This window comes from Rousettus aegyptiacus, unplaced genomic scaffold (genome assembly GCF_014176215.1).
Source record: "Rousettus aegyptiacus isolate mRouAeg1 unplaced genomic scaffold, mRouAeg1.p scaffold_m13_p_2, whole genome shotgun sequence".
NCBI lineage: Eukaryota > Metazoa > Chordata > Mammalia > Chiroptera > Pteropodidae > Rousettus > Rousettus aegyptiacus.
The window spans coordinates 166,639,494-166,656,590 of NW_023416295.1; the positions used below are offsets into that span (position 1 = coordinate 166,639,494).

Here is a 17,097-nt window from a genome sequence, read left to right on the forward strand (position 1 = left end):
CCTATGAGTGGCAACACTCTCGTTCCCACGGGTAGGACACCGTGTGTTTCCTGCCCTGAAGGACTAGGGCTTCGGAGCTAGGATTTGTGCATGAATGAGCTTTCTGCATCAATTCCCTCCCTTGCTGGAAATTTTGTGAGAGAGTCCCTCCCCGAGATCAAGAGGAGTGAGATTCCTCCATTTATTCGAGACCACCCTCCCTAATTTGAAATATATTCAAATAGAGAAATGCCAAAACAGTCGAGTTAAAGCTTTTAACCTAAAACTATAAAGTGACTATAACTGTGTTATCCACAAAATCATCACTATATTTATTTACAAACAGGATTTATAGAGCTCCCCAGGGAGTGCCAGGTAGGACTGGGATACAACGCTGGTGTTTTCTGACAGTCATGCTGGCTTGACTCTGATTTATCAGGACGTCTTCCCTGATTTATCTGACCTTCGACTGAAGGCATTGTCAAAAATCTAAACGGAGGTCCTTCATAACCTGAGGTCTGGAGCTAACTGGTCGTCTTGAGCCCCTCTGTGATTGCTGTCCTTCAGGATAAGTAAAGGTGATTTTCAGTAGTGTTAACTTACTGTAAAATGAACCACATACATGGTTTTGTGAGTCTATTTCACAATATTGTTTCTAGGCATTTTCATTCTTAACTGGGGCCAGAGAGATGCCCACGTTGGTGATCATCTAGAATGTGGACCCCTCTGAGCAAGATCCTCTCGTGAGGGTGAACAGCTCTGCCTCCCTGGCCAATTCGTATTCACATCAGTCAGGCTCAAACCCTGAAGATAACATTCCACTCAGAGTCCTCCCTCATCCTCCATATGCTCCATGGATTCTGTCTTTTCGAACAGCTCTCGAATTCAATCCCATCTCTCTCCTCCCCTCAATGCCAGGCTGCCCTCATGTCTCACGGGTACAAGTGCTATACTGCACAGGCACGTTTTCTGTTCCAGTCCCTTTCCTACATCTCGGTCCCTTAGACTAGATGTGATCACATCACTCCATGCAGAAAACTTTTGTGGTTGCCCACGGCCCTCTTAACATTCAGGCTTGAAACTCCAGCCTTCTCGCCTCCAGCTCAGAACAGACCCCTCCTGCTTCCACGCTACCCTCATCTCCTTTCTCTGGCTAAATCATACTCATGTGTTGACTGACCCTTCAGGACATCTTCCCTGATCCTCTTCTCTACACTCGCCAAATGTGGGGCTCCTGAACGTGACGAGCCCTTTCTCAAGGATGGCTCTCACACATGCGGCAGCCCCGGCCCCATACAGCCTTCTCCTTCACGGCACAGTTAAGTCTCCTCTTCCTTCCGAACTCACCTCCCGCATCCCTCCTTCAGCACCACCTCCCTGACCACCCCCGGCACATGCCAGGCTGGGTCAGGGCAGTTCCTGTGCCCTTAGAGACCACTCCTGGGTTTGTTTCCATCATAAGCTGATTGCTGTTGATCTGCAAACTCAAATCACCTGGGACACTTTCTAACAATACAAATTCCCTGGCTTCACCCTCAGAGGCACTGATTCTACAGGTTGGAAAAGTGGTCCAGAATCTGTATTTAACCATTTCTCCAAATGATTTGCTGCAGTTGGTCCATGAGCCACATTACAAGAAAGACTTCTCCAGATCAGACTCTCCAAGATGGGAAGTGCATCCCCAGGGACTTCCAGGATGATATGCTGGACTGCAGGAAAAAATTGTTTGAACTTCTACTTCATTTTTTGACCTCACCCCTAAATTTCTTATTGAGTGTGTGTTCATTTTATGGACACAACATATCAGTAAAGCATTTGCAATTTATAAATAAATAAGTACACCTATGTTGGGGTAGGCAATTTTGCAGTTTTAATTATCAGCCACGATTCTTCACCGCTTCCAGGATCTAAGCAGTTTGCCAAGTGACTTTGCAGCTCCTTTCACTAGAGGCTGAGTGACTCTCCTGCCCAATGATTTTGGGCCCAGCCATGGGTCTAGCTTTGGCTGATGGAATGAGGGCCAACCTGACAGTGTACCAGTTCTGAGCCATGGACCTAAGAGACGTCATGTGTTTCTATTTGCCCTCTTGCACCTCTGCCATTGCCATGGGGACATGTCCCGTGGGTTGGCCCATGGGTCCAAAGAGGAGGAGAGACATGTGGAAAAGACCCAGACTTTAGCTGCACCTTAGTGGCACCAGAGCAGCTCATCTAAAATTAGTCAAAGCGCAATCAACCTGAAGACACGTGAACAAACGTTTATCATCTCTGCCACCCAGAGTTTGTGGCTGTTTGTTATTGTAGCGGCTCCTGATATGGCAATGATTGTTTCAATCTCACTGAGGGTAGGGTCTGTATTTCAGCTCTGCATTCATAACACCTTGTAGGCCCTTAGTAAATAATTGAATGAATGCATGGAGTTTTTCTCAATTTCCTGAGAAAACTCTAACCAATACTCTCCATGGCTCTGTTTAAAAAGATTTATGATTCACTTACTTTTCCAAAACCAGTCACAAGGGGCTGGGGCTGCTGATACCTCCCAGGTCACCTTTTCTGCCAGTCAGACTCAGAGCTTGGTGTTCAAGGGTACCCCAGAATCGTATACAATCCTGAGGGCAAAATACCACTCCCAATTTTCCCTAGTCCTTCTTAAAATTAAATCTCTCAGTCGCCCAAGGGCTGACTTTGGCCCAGGTTCCTTTCTTTGACCAGTCGGGGTCTCTATCTCACCAACCCCCATAAGCCAACTAGACACCAGTATCCAATCTGTCTGGAAACCTTGACTTAGGTCCCAGAATCCTTCCGCAGACTAGCCCCTACGGGAGAACACCAAGGCTCCCAGAGCTGTGGCTGCTGTGCCCATGCACCTGGTTGGAAACCCAAGCCCTAGCCTCTTCCAAAATCGGGATACGAATGCTGTTCCCTCAATCCCTGCCAAAGAAAACCTTGAAAGCCTGTGTCCTAATTTTGTTGAGAAAACCTGGCTATTTATACGTTGGGAAAAAAATTAGTATCCAAGGGAACATCTGAGTCTCTGGCCCATCAGCGTGAGTCTGACTGTGCTCCCCGAAGCCCACCCCCAGAGTGGCATCTGCCTGAAGGTTCTCCTGCTTGCACTTCACTCTGCAGCGATGGGCCAGAAAACAGAACATTTGGGTTCTTTTAATGAAGTCAAGGAGTTCTGAACTTTGAGTATGTCACTGGGGTACGGCGTGTGGTTGGGAGTAGGGGGATACAGTGAGCGGGGTGTCCCTTGATGGAGAGCAACAGGATCTGGAATACTCCCCCAGCAGAGATCTCCATGCCTCATTCCTCATGCCGGCCTGCTCAGAAAATGCAAGTTGGGCAGCATCCACGCCACCTGTATGTTTTTATCCCATTTACAAAGAACACTCCCAGGGAGGTACCATCTTAGTAAAGGAATCTGTGCTCTCCTCCCTTCCCTCTTCCCTTCACTTCTTTTTCCTTTCCTTCCTTCCTTCCCTCCTTCCTGAGTCTTTACCTTCCATTCCTCCATTAAATCAGAGCATTATTTTCAGAAACAAATTTTGAATTTGAAAGGGAGTTGGTACTATTTCTTACTTAATACAGAATGCCCTTCTATGGTGCCCAATATAAAATTAACTGCTATTATTCACTGAGCACCTAAGAAGTATCAAATACTCTGCTAGGAGATCTATATACAGATACATAATCTATATTATACACATGAAATCTTTATTTTCTAATTCGGATATTAGAATCTGTCTTGTAGGTATTATTACTTCCTTTGAACAAATAAAATGAACCCTCAGAGGGGTTAAGTCACTTAATCAAGATCAAACAACAGGTCAGTGGCAGAAACAGAATTTATAACCACATAACGCAGAGCCTAAGATTCTGAAGTAGAATCTTAGGATCTAGTTTGACTATCTCATTTTATGAATACAAGGCCAAGAGAAGTTCTATTTTACATTGGTTCATAACAATCATATGCGATATAAACTATTATTAACACTATCTCCATTTCACAGATGTGGACACTGAGGCACGGGGAGATGAAGTGACTCGCCCACAGCCTTCTGTCTGGTTCTGTGGTGGAGAAGGGATTCCTACTCAGGCACTATGGCATGTTGCCTTCCCATGGCGCAGGCCGGATGAGAAGCAGACAGGGACAAAGCAGCTCGGGAGCCCAGCCATGATGGCCAGGAGCCTTCCCTGTCCTCTCCAGTTTCATGCTCAGTGGGGCCCCCAGGTGGAACTCCAATTCCACATGCAGGGCGCAGAGAGTGGAATGCCCTCGGGGTTTTCTTGTCCTTGTCATTGCTCCTTCCTTCTCAGCGCCCGGCCCAGAAGTCACCTGTAGAATGCTTATTTGCACCAGCTTCGGAGAGGGCCCTGCTGCTGGCCTCTCACGTGACTTGAGGAAAAGCTGACGACACAGCTGACAGGGTGGCCAGCAAAGCATCTGAAACACTGCTGCCCAGAAAAAGACAAATAGTCTTGTCAGGGCACCATAGCCCAGACTGACAGCACTTAATTTCCAGTCTCCAGGGTGGATGATCCATGATGCCTGCTGGGCGTAGGGAGGAGGTAGACAAGCAGGGACTAGGCACTAGGACGGCCCACATGGAAGCATAACAGCCACGCTGATGGTGGTGGTGGTGCTGACTACCATTTGCTGAGCCTCTTTGAGGAGGCAGGGACTGCACACGAATGGCCTGTTGATGTTCCCCGACTCTCATGACAACCCTGCCCAGGAAGCGCTATCACCCCCATTTCACGGAGGAGGAAATTGAGGTCCAGAGATGAGAATCTACTACTGGTCACTCAGCTTGTAAATGATAATTACAGCTCTTCCAGGCCCTGTTCTAAGCACTTATACATATTAACGCAGGCCATCCTTCCTCCAGCCTTGTGAGGTAAGTGTGCTACTCTTACCTGTACTGTACGGATGTAGAAACTGAGGCCCAAAGTTACACTGCTGCTAAGTGGCAGAGCTGCGATTCAAACCCAGGCAACCTGGCTCTGGTGGACATGGCCCTAACCACTAAGCAGAACTGCCCCTCCCAGGATGCAAACCCAGGTGTGTCTGGGACCAGCGCCTACTGATCTTCCTTCACATCGTGGTGCCTCAGGCACTTGTGAGCCCGGACTCTGTTCTCCATCCTCTGTGACCTGCTCTCCACTCCCCCCACCCCTCACTCCATGGTTTCTCATCTCTATTCTCTATCTGCTGTGACCTTCCCTTTTCTTTCCTATGTTCTTTAGCTGGTTAATTCTGACTCAGCTCATCCTTCTCCAGGGAGGTTTCCCTGACTATGCTCACCAACCACTTGGGACCAAGAGAATTTCTCTGTGTCCCTGCAAAACCCTGTGCTCACCAATCACTGCGGGTTTGGGGGAGGATCACGTCTGGCTGAGGACTCATTGAGCTGGAGGTGGCAGCAGGCAGCCCCTGGAGTCAGGGAGAGATGCCAGCACTGCCAAGGTCTGGGAACCAGATGAAGCGTTCCTTTCTGCTGAATCAGAAAACACATGGAGCCAAATAAGTAACCTCCTTTCTAGAGACAAAGGAGACTTTTGGGAGACTCACTTAGGCACACAAAGTACCTGAGGATGCAAAAAAAAAAGGGGGGGCTAAAACTAGCAGTTTTAGTGTGTGTGTGTGTGTGTGCGCGCGCGCGCGCGCGTGTGTATGTGTGTGGAGGGAGAGGGAGAGAGAGAGAGAAAGCGTGTGAGCTGGAAAGACACAGAAATAGAGACAGGACAGCGAGAGACAAAAAGACAGAGATGGATAGGGACAGACAGGGAGAAAGAGACAGACAGAAAGAGAGACACACAGAGACAAGATCAGAGAGACAGAGAAAGACAGACAGAGAGAGGTCGAAAAAGACAGGGAAATACATGGAGAAAGACAGAGACATATAAACAGAGAAAGATGGAGACAGGGAGACACAGAGAGACACAAAGATATGGAGAGAAAGAGAAAGAGACAGGGACACAGAGAGAGACAGAGAGACAGAGAGAACACAGGACCACTGAGACCCGGCTGTGAGTACTGCAGCCTTCGATCTTCTCACCTTGAGCTGCTGAGGGCCTCTTGCCTAAGCCTTGACAGGGCAGGTAGCCAGCCTGGCGGTGCTTCTGGTGGCCAGATGCCACCCTAATGAGGAATTTAGCAAGTTCGCCCTGGAGAGCCAAGTCATGCTCTCAAGCATCTTAAATATACATGCCTATAAGAAAACTCCTGATTTCCTGCCATCTCACCCAACCAAACTGCACCTTTCCATCCTCCCCATCTCAGAAAATACCTTACTTGGTTGTTTAAACTAGAAATGCAGGGAATCCAATTACTCCTCCCTCTGCAGGCCCCCACACCCGGGCCATCAATAACTCTTCTCTCCAAAACGATTCCAATTTACTTCTTTCAATTCCACAGTTGCCGCTAAGGTCCGAGCCACCATCACCCCTCACCTGGACCAAAGCATCATCTCATTAATCCTCACATAACCCTGTGAAGCAAATACTACTCTTAACCCCATTTTACAGATGAGGAAACTGAGGCTCAGAAACTTGCAAATGTAATAGGCAAGTGGCAAAATTAAATCTTGCCTCTAGATTAGTCTACTCTATCTCCACGTACCCCAGTTTGTCGGCCCCCTCTCAATTCATGTCAGTGGGGTATATCTTGATAACCTGGCACCTACTGGGTAGTACTCTGTGGCAGACTTTGCAGCGCACTTCACCTTGGGGAGCCTGAATTGAAGCATTGGCTCAGAAAGTTCTAGAAATGCAGGCTCAGCTGCAACTATGAGGACACGGTGCCCTCTTGTAGACTAGGAGAGCTGGCAGCCTCACTGCTCACGTAAAGGAGCAGGTGTGGGCAAGGCTGGCATGCATATTTTCTCTAAAGGAGCAGGTGTGGGCACCATCACAGACTCGCTGTGTGACCCTTAGAATAATGATGATGGTAGTAATAATATCAGCAGCTAATATTTATTTAGTGCTTCCTATCTGCTAGGTACTGTTTTAAGCCGGCTCATATATTAAACCAAATTAGTCTTAACAGTAATCCTTTGGTATTATCCCCACTTTATATATAGAGGAAACTGAGACACAGAAAAGGTACCGCGACTTGCCCAATTGCCACTGTGATTCAGTGTGGAGTCAGGATTCGGCCCACATGGTTTGGCTCCTCACCCCACACTATCAGCGCCCCCCAGGCAAGTCGTTATATCACCTCTCCACCCCCGGGCTGCTTCTCGCATTTGTAAAATGAGAAGTTCTGACCTGAAGAATTCAGATACATATTTCTGATTCTCACTTTCAAGGTCAAGAACTAGACATAGAAAAGTGGTTTCTTTCTCTGCTTTCCTTTATACTGATTTTGGATAATATTTGTCAGACTGTATTAATAACAACAAGATGGATTGAATTCCTGCCACAATTCTCACCACTTGCCAGATACTTGGCTAAGCACCTTACCTTCGCCCTCACTCTCTCCTGCGCTTCTAGGACTCCTGTGGAGGTTCTATTGGCCTGATTTTAGAGCAGAAGCATCTGAGGCTCAGAAGGGTTCAGTAACTTGCCTAAGGTAACACACAGCAAGGAAGCCACCAAACTCTAACCAGGTGGGTCTGACTGCAGAGTCTAGGCCCTTAACCCTAAGTTTCACCTGTTTGTTTCTCATCCCTCTTTCCTTTGCTGGAGCAACTGAGCTGGGGAGCTGCAGAAAAGATGCTATCCAGCATCTGCTGTGCTATCCCAGAGCTGAGAAAATGCTAAAGGGATTGACACTGAATTAACAAATGAATAAGTAGATGGGGGAAAAGGAAGACCAGGAGAGAGAAGAAAAAACTAGGACGTAATGAAGGAAAAAAGAAAAAAAAATGGAGTGAATGAATAAAAGAATGAAACTGAATAAAGAAAAGAGAATGAAAACAAAAGACTAGGAAAATGTAAAAGGAAGAAAAGATTAAAAGAATACCCGAGCAATCCCACGCCCTTGCTCACTCCACTTCTCAGCAGTGGCAGCTGGCCTTAGCCAAGCAGCAGTAATGCCCCCTTGGGCCAGGCGCTATGATACTTAAGGGTTGATGACATGCGACAGGCAGAGGCAAGTGCCCATGGCAAGCAGAGCTTTCACATGCTGGCATCAGATTTCCACGCAAAGACCCCCCTAGCCAACCACTGTTGGCTCCCACGTGCGGCAGTCTCTGCTGTCACTCCAAGGCAGGGAACAGCTTTTTCACAGCGGAGAATGAGATGGCTCTACAGGTCGCAGCTACCTCCTCCAGCCCCTGCAGGAAATGGCCATTTCTGCTGCGCTCACTGGTCAAACTGCTGAACAAAAGCCCACTTGCCTTACGCCCGCCAATACTCTCTCTTACCTCCACAAAACATTTAATTCCAAAACGTTTTCTCACATCCTGTCCCAGAGGATTTGGACCTACCTGCCTGGGGAGAGAATCTCCAGGATATGAAACCTTCCAGGGCCATAGAATATGGCATGACATTGGGCTCCATGGCTCCCTGTCCCCAGGGTGCTGCAGCACCCTCTTTATAGAAGAGGCAGCAGGAATGGAATAAGAAATCCAGTAATACTGCTGCCCCGTGATGGAATCCCAGGTGCCAGTCATCATATTTCACAGAAGAGGCAAGTTATGAATCCTGACTGGCAGTCAGGTTAGAACTCAGCAGAGGTCCTCAGCGAAGGACCTCTGAGCTGCTGGAGGAACCCCAGGGCTCTTCTGGGACTTCTTCTGCCCAAGGTCCCCCGACCCTGCTCTGCAGAAACTCTGGTCAGGAAATGCTGCTTCAAAGCCTCCAGGGTTCGCCACACAGGGCGCCCTTCCCATGAAGCTTGGGCGATGCCCCTTCCAGAGTCATCCTCAACACCATGCAGGTACCATGCAGTGCACAAAGCAGTGAGCATCTCTTTTCAGCCTCATGGTAATCTTGGAAGATGGGTGTCACCAACCCTAATCTTATGGATAAAGTAATCCATATTGAGAAGGAAAGGTCACCCATCCAATACAGCATGGAGCCAGGATTCAAATTTAGCCCTGCCTTACCCCCAAAGCCCACGCTCAATGCTGCTATAGTACCATGCCTCCAGGGAGGTGTGTAGCCTTTATATTTGTATATTTATGATAACATTCTTACTTTCTTTAGCTCTTTATTCAAATGTCCCCTCCTCTCCTTCCCTGCTTCGGTGTCTCTGTAATATCCGTTGCCATCTAATGTATTATATATTTGACTTTCGTAGGGTGGTGTTTCTGTGCTTCCCTCCAACTTGAATGTGATCCCCACGATGACAGGGATGTGTGTTTATTTTTTCACTGTCATATCTCCAGCACAGACCAGGGTTGGCACATAGCGAGCGTTCAAAAGATAGTTGTGAATCAAAGAAGCTGAGCGACTCCATCTCTTTTATTGTCAATGGTTTCTTGGATGTCCCTACATTATGAACTCTTTGAGGGCAAGGATCACATCAGATTTACCTCCATGTCGCCCCATAATGGAGAAAAGGGATTTATTCTGGGTGTGGGGTGAATGAAAGGGATGCTTTGTCACTTCCTTCAGCTCTCTCAACCTCTAACTCACACGTGTACAATCTCTTTCATGCACCGCTGCAAAACCTTCCTTCCTGGTCTCCCTGCATCCAATGAAGTCACCTCCAAATCCATTTTCACTGCATAGACTGTCAGAGACTTTTTTTAATAAACAAAAGCCTGACCACATCACCACCCTGCTCAGACACAGCAGTTGCTCGCTGATGTACATCCAAGCTCCTCCACGCAGCACGTAGACGTTCTGACCTGAGCCCGCTCCGTCTTTGGCTTCACCTGGCACCGTTACATTCACTAACACTTACCTGCTTTCCTACCATGCAATCATATGCCTTTGCGCATGCTGTTCCTGCCTCCTGGAATGTCATCCTTTTTATTCTCCTCTAAGCCCCTCCCTATCTCATCAGAGTAATCGATTCCATTCATCTTTCAAAACTCAGCTCAGATGGTCTTCGCTCAGAAGTGCCCCCAGAACTCCCTCTCCTCCCCTGCCAAAGGAAACTTCAAAACCCTCCCAGATAACGTTGTTGTCCTTCTGTACCATCTGGAGGTCTTTCGCCCAGCAAACTTAAATACCCAAGCACGGTGGACTGAAAGTTTATGTCCCTGTCACCCCTGCCGTAAAACTTGTGTTTAAGTCCTAATAGCCAACATGATGGTATTTGAAGCTGGGAGCCTTTGGGAGATGATTAGGTCAGGAGGGCGGAGCCCTCGTGATGGGATTAGTGCCCTTACAAGATGTAACACAATCGAGAGCTTACTCTCCCTGCTCTCCATGAGAACACAGTAAGATGGCCACCTACAAACCACTAAGAGGATCCCAACCACACTGGCACCCTGATCTCGGACTTCCCGGCCTCCAGAGCTGTGAGAAATAAATCTCTATTGTTAAAGCACCTAGTCTATGGTAATTTGTTATAACAGCCCAAACTTACTAAGACACCAACACATTGAAAACTCTGAAATAAGGAAACAAGCCCCAGGCCCACCAGTTTATAGCACCTCTCTCTGAACCTTACAAAAAGGAGAAAAGCCCTTTGATTAAATCCTACTGATTCTTCTTGGGGAAATAATATTCAGCTGCTTACCTTCCTTTACTTCAGCCAAACAGATGTAAATCAGAAAGACTTTGCTGGAGGAAAGGACACTAGCTGCTCGAAACAGGAGTTAAGGAGAAAGATTTGGAAGAATTCTAAAAACAATAGTCTAGGGCCATTTAATATAAGGGCAAAGAGTCCCACATATAAAAACAACTTTTAAAGGCATCACAATATTATAACACTTTATGTTGCTCTTTCAAGCCTCACGAAAGATACGCCACGTTGTTAACTAGACCAGAAAGTAAAAATAGTAAGTTTTAACCCAAAGCAGTAGCTTTCTTCAAAGGCACTTCGACATATGAGACTTTGAAAGCACAGCAGCCACTCAGCACGCCCGGCTCTGGAACTGCATGATAACTTCCACCATGGCAGACGCCTTGTTAGCAACCTGATTGCTGATAAGCTGCTGCAACCACATTAGACTCTTTGAGCACAGGAAGTCACTTGACTCCCACCCATCACTAAACAGACATGTGGTCTTTGTCGATAATCATCATCATCACCCAATCTATACTTACTCTAGGCTCCGGGTATCCCCAACAGTCTTGCAATCTTGTGCCTTCGCTTTTGCCTCTGCCTGGCTGTGCTTCTCCCAGCTGTCTCCAAGTCGGAATGCCTATGAAGCACTGACACCCTCTCGTGAAGTCTTCCCAGCTGTTCCAAGGGTTTCTCATAGTGGGGTTGACCAATTGGAATGCTTTACGGTCTCGCTAACCACGCCTACTTTCCGGGCTGCATGGTTAACAACCACCCCAGCTGATTCTTATACACACTACCATTTGAGAGCAGCCACCCAGAGAGCTGGGCTTGCAAACCTTACACTTTGTAATTTTTCCATCACCTGTGCCCCACCCCCAATACTTTCCACACGATTTTGAAAAGCACAACAGGTGAGCTGCTTACAGTAACTCTCCCTTCCTTTAGCTGTTTTTTGAGGGTAGAGACCGTGCCTGAATTACATTTGTATGCTCAGCCCCTCCAGCTGTGTTGCCATCCTTGACTCCTCCTTTCCCTCACGTTCCACATCCCATCCATCGCCAACTGCAGATGGTGCTATTCTGGAAAGATTTCTTGATTTTGACTGCTTCTCACCTCTTCCACGTCAATGACCTTAGTCCAAACTGCCATTGTCTCTCTTCATGGACTATTGCAATGGTCCACTCACTGATCCTTCAGCTTCCACCCCTGCCCACTACAGCTTCCTTCCCACACAGCTGTCACAATGATTCCTTAACAAGAAGTTAAATATTTACGAATCACATATTCACAAAAGAACTGGTATCCAAAAGGTATAAAAAAATACTCAAAACTCAACGATGAGAAACACACAAACAATTAAAAGATAGGCAAATAGACTTAAACAAACACTTCACCAGAAAGAATATAAGGATGGAAAATACATACGTGAAAAGATATTCAAGATCATTAGCCATTAAGTAAATGCAAATTAAAACCATGGTGCGATACCACTAAATGATTAGAATGACTAAAATAAAAAATACTGAAAATGCCAAGTACTTACAAGAATGCAGAGCAACTGGAGCTTTCATACACTGCTGATGGGAATGCAAAGTGGTATGGCCACACTGGGAAAAAGTTTGGCAATTTGTTACAAAGTTAAATGTAAATTTGCCATATGTCCCAGCAATTCAATTCCTGGGTACTTATGCTAGAAAAGCAGAAATGTATGTTCACACAAAAATCTGAGCACAAATGTTTATAGAAGCTCCATTCATAATCACCAAAAGATGGGAGAATCCAAGTGTTCTTCAAGGGGTAAATGGATAGACACACTGCAGTTTGTCTATACGATGGAATACTGGCCAGTGATAAAAAGGAACAAACTATTGATACCCAACATGGATGAATTTTAAAGATAATATTCTAAGGGAAAGAAGCCAGTCTCAGAAGGTTACACACTGTACGATTCGTTGATGTGACATTCTCGATAAGATAGAATAGTAGTGATTGGAAGTAGAGGGGTAGTTGCCAAATTTTAGAAGTGGGGAGTTTGTTACTATAAAGAGATAGCATAAGAGAGATTTTTGGATGATGGGACTGTTCTGTGTTCTCATTGTAGTGTTGGTAATTCCATGAATCCCTACATGTGTTATAAGTCATGGAACTAAACATGAAAACAAGTCAATTTTACTACATGGCAACTTAAAAAAATAAAATAAAATAAAATAAAAGAATAAGCTGAACCATGTAACCTCTTTGTTCAAAACCTTAAACTTAGAACAGAATCCGAATATCTGCCCACAGCTCAGGAATCCCCACTATACCTGGATTTGGGTACCTCTCCAGTCACATCTCAAACTCTCCCTTTTTGTGCCTCTACCTGTCCCAAGGTTCACTTGCTATTCTCTCTACCTGGAATTCTTTTCCATATTTCCAAAACCTCTCCAAATTTCATTCATGCCTCTGCAGAAATACCAACTCCTCAGAGAGACCTTCTTTAACTGACTTTTCTATAATGGCATCCTCCCATGTCCTTATACTGTTTCATTTTCCTTCAGGGCACTCATCATTAACTGAAATCACACAAGGTTTTTGTTTTATGGCTATTTTCTATTTCCCTACCAGAATATAAGACCCGTGAGAATAAGGATCCTGTTTGTATGGTTCATGGATATATCTCCTGCACCTAGAATGATGCGCATCATAGGATAAGAACTTCCATAAATATTTATGAAATGGATGAATAAATTAAACCTGAGAGATGAACATTCAATGAGGAAATTCCCAAGACTTTGAACTCAAAGCCATACTTGTGCTTCTTTGTAGCAGCCCTCAAATCACCTGCCCATTTGGCCTCTGAATAAAGCAGAATTTAATCCAGCTATTGATGCTTTAAAAATGGATTAAGTTCAACATCTCCCTTCTAAGTGCAGCTTTTTGGTGATTCATTAGGTAACTGGCAGGAAGATGAGCTAGGAGGGGACAAGCCTGCAAGCAAATGCATTCTTCGGGTAATGCCACATGCAGTTTCCTGAGAGCTTGTAAAAAGCTATCTAGAAATGCTACTATTGTGAGCAAGAAGTTTGAGGTGAGATTTAAGAAAAGGAACAAAATAACACCACCTCTTTGCAACACCTTTCCAAGGCGAACAAATAATAGAACACCACCTCTGTAAGTTCCAGACACTCTCTGAAGGTTCTCCTTTAATCCTCCATCCACCCTTCAAGGTGGATTCAATTGATCAATTTTCAGAAGTGAAAAAATCAGAGAGAGATTAAGTAATATGCCCAAGGCCACACAATGATAGGGGATGTCTGGTGTTTTGAACTCAGGTCTGTGTAGCTTCTTTCCTCATTCTTTTTCCACTTTGGATTTTGGAAGCAATATTCGGGAGCATGAGCACTGTTCAGAGGAGCCAGCCTCAAATAGAAAATGCCAGCACAAGTGACCGTGGACACAGGTGACCATGTTCTTCTCTAAAACTTTTCAAAGACAAGTTTGCTAAATAAGATGCTAACTACCTTCCAGTAAAAATCTCCTGAGCACCTACTGTGTAACAGTTCCTGGGCCCTGAGTTTCCATATGTAGTCTGTCATTTAATTCTCCTTACCATTTAAAAATTCATTAACGTGTAAGAAGGTATTAGAGGCTATTTGTCCAACACAATGGTATAAAACCTGCAAAGAAGCAAGAACACCTGAGCATTCTCTACCCCGCCACCCCATGGCAGTTAGAAATTCAGTTACCTTAAAGACAGAGCAGTATGAAGGCAACTGCAGGTACTCTTTCTCTTGCTACTTCTTTTAGTCTAGGTCATGTTTTGCACAGAAATTAGCATTGAAATTATTGTTCAGGGTCACACATTCCAAAACCATGTATAACACAATTTTTTTGGCAAGTAAAATATTTTCAAGGGCATTTTTGGCTATGAATGATTTTCACCCCACACCACAATTTGGAACCTAAAGAAGGGGTAAGACACAGCTCTGCAAGACAAGACCTCAGGCCTCCTCATTTACTCCTTCTTGATAGATAATCAAGAAATCTTAGATCTAAAAGGGAAGTTAGAGGCTACCAAGTGCTACTCTGTGCTAGGGCAGCAATCCCTGAGGGTTACATTACTGCCCTCTTCTGATGACAGGGGCATAGAAGGTAGACTCTTACCCCTGGACAACTCCCATCGCCAGCACACTCTTCCTCTATTTATCTGCTATCTGCTTCCCTCCAACTGCCACGTATTGCTGCTGGCTTTGCTCCCCCGCACTGCAGAATAATTATAATCCCTCCTTCCTATGATAACCATTCAAATTTTGAAGCCTGGTATTAGGATTATTTTTTCTTAACGTTATAGTGATCAAAAAAAAAAAAGAGTCACGTATTTGTACTGCTCTTTTTAATAATTACTTGATGGTTTTCTTTCTGAGTATACATTTCTGCACATCTAAGATAGTGATACCCACCTCCCCCATGAAGTGGCTCTGCCAATTAATTAAGTTCCACATTCTGTGAGCTGTGCCCTGGAAGCATGCAGCTTAGTTGGGAAGACAAAGAAGACACCATGCATCATGTGGCAAGTGTTCTTATAGTGGTATAAATTTGCTGCCAGGCACACGCAGAGAAAATGGATCTGAGCCTCAGCCCACCCACTGGGAAAGACTGCTGACCTTTTACTTTGAGCCTCATGAAACACGGCTTATATCCTGAGGCTCCACAAGGAGACTGACCAGGTCTCAGAGCTGGCTTGTTTATCACCCCCTTTCATGTTTCAGACACCTGCCACAATGCCAGGTGCAGAGTACCTGTTCAATGAGTCTTACTCCAACCCTTTGGCATTTCCAAGAGACCTGGGGTGAGAATAACTAAATCAAATGATCACAAAGTTCTCAAATGAAGGTTTAAAAAACTCATCGATAATAATACAACTTCAAACGCCTAAACAAGGAGTCTTGGTCTCCACCCCCTGAGGTCTATCAACTCACTGAGTGACTTGGAACAAATCATCTAACTTCTCTGGGCCTCCATTTTCTCGGTGATACAAATGATTGTAAGGTCCCTTTCGAACTCAGGGTCCCCTAATCTTCTGTCTCAGACAGTAAACTGGATAATTCACAATAATCTAGCTGAACTAGTTGATCCTAAACTCAGTACATGATTTCCAGTTGAAAGAAGAGCACGCGAGGAAGCAAAGCTAGATAAGGATTCCAGCTCCAGGTCTTCCATCGCCCTGCCGGGTACTGCCGCCCCCGTGTACTCACCCGCCTGGCTTGAAACACCAGTCTCAACATTTACTAAGAATGAGCTCGAGTAAGTCACTGAATTCCCTAAGCTTGGATTTTTATACCTGTAGAGCGGGGTTAATTCCACCGAATCCCAGGGCTAGTGGGAAGGTGAAATAAGTTAAAACTTGTGTAAAGTCCCAGCACCCAGAGGATATGTGCTGCATGTCCCTTTGTTCAAACATGCTTTACCCATCTGACCCACTTAATCGATAGACTCAGATTCCAAAGGCTTTTCTCAACTCAAAGCATAGACAGACAGAACGAGATAGGCTCTAAAAGTCAGCTGGTCCAACTCCCTCCTACCTCTGTGCTTAACAAATGAGGCTCAGAGAGGCACAGCACCTTGCCTGAGGACCTACATGTTCTTCAGCAGCAAAGCCTGACCCAGAACACAGGGTCACAAATGCCAAGGGTCATCTGAGACACAGAGAGAGCCCTTAGAGAAGCTCCTCTCTCCCTAAGGAAATTGCGAACTCCCCATTTATAACCAAATTCTGAAAAATAAAAATAACAGAACTTTGTATTTACGTATTTGTTAGAGGATTGCAAGAGAGAAGGAGCATCATAGCTTGTCCAGGGAAGGCAAGGTTTTCTTGAATTACCTGTGAAATAAAGGTCAGAGTTTCCTGCTAGCTGCCTTCCCAGTTACTCTGCTCCCTGTGCCCCTCCTCACTTCTGCTCTTTTCAATTTACGCCTTGGGCAGACATGCTTGCATTAGGATCCTCTCTGTGCAAGGTGAGAAGTCTCAGGCTAGAGCAATTAATCCATACTCCACTAAGCACAAATGAGAAAATCATCACAATTGTACCATCCATAACACAAAAGGAATTCCTCTCCCAACCCTTAAGAGTCCCAGCATGAGACAACTAGGAAAGTGCCCAAATTCACTGAGGCACGATAACTTCAGATCAGGGACCCAAAGGCCCCCTCAAACGATATAATCAAAATCCCTGAGACCATTCAGGTGTTTCTAGGGAAAGCTCAACCAAGGGCCACTGCTGAGTGGAAGCACGTTAGAGGGAGCCCAGACAATGTAAGGAGGGGCCTGGGTTACAGCTGGCTCCAGGGAGACAGCGCCAACCAGACACTCCCTCCGGTACCAGATTCCCAGAGCAAAGCATGTATCTTCAGGGAGCATTTGACAGAAAGCTACACCAAGAGCATGCTAGTTTATAGCTCCTGGTGAGCACACTCCCAGCCAGTGTCTCTCAGAATTCAGAGAG

The 17,097-nt window shown here is 45.6% G+C and overlaps 1 protein-coding gene across 6 annotated transcripts in view; it reads right to left on the bottom strand.

The window, feature by feature from the left end:
• Positions 1-17,097, bottom strand: part of SYN3 (synapsin III) — a 400,752-nt gene that overhangs the window by 377,654 nt on the left and 6,001 nt on the right. The window contains exon 1 of one of the 6 annotated variants that reach the window (XM_036236077.1): positions 11,152-11,261. The exons of 4 other annotated variants lie outside the window; for them this stretch is intronic. The gene's annotated coding sequence lies outside the window, so the exon portion shown is untranslated. Of the gene's footprint in view, positions 1-11,151; positions 11,262-17,097 lie in introns of those variants that run through there. One more of the 6 variants, XM_036236078.1, reaches the window with a different exon arrangement.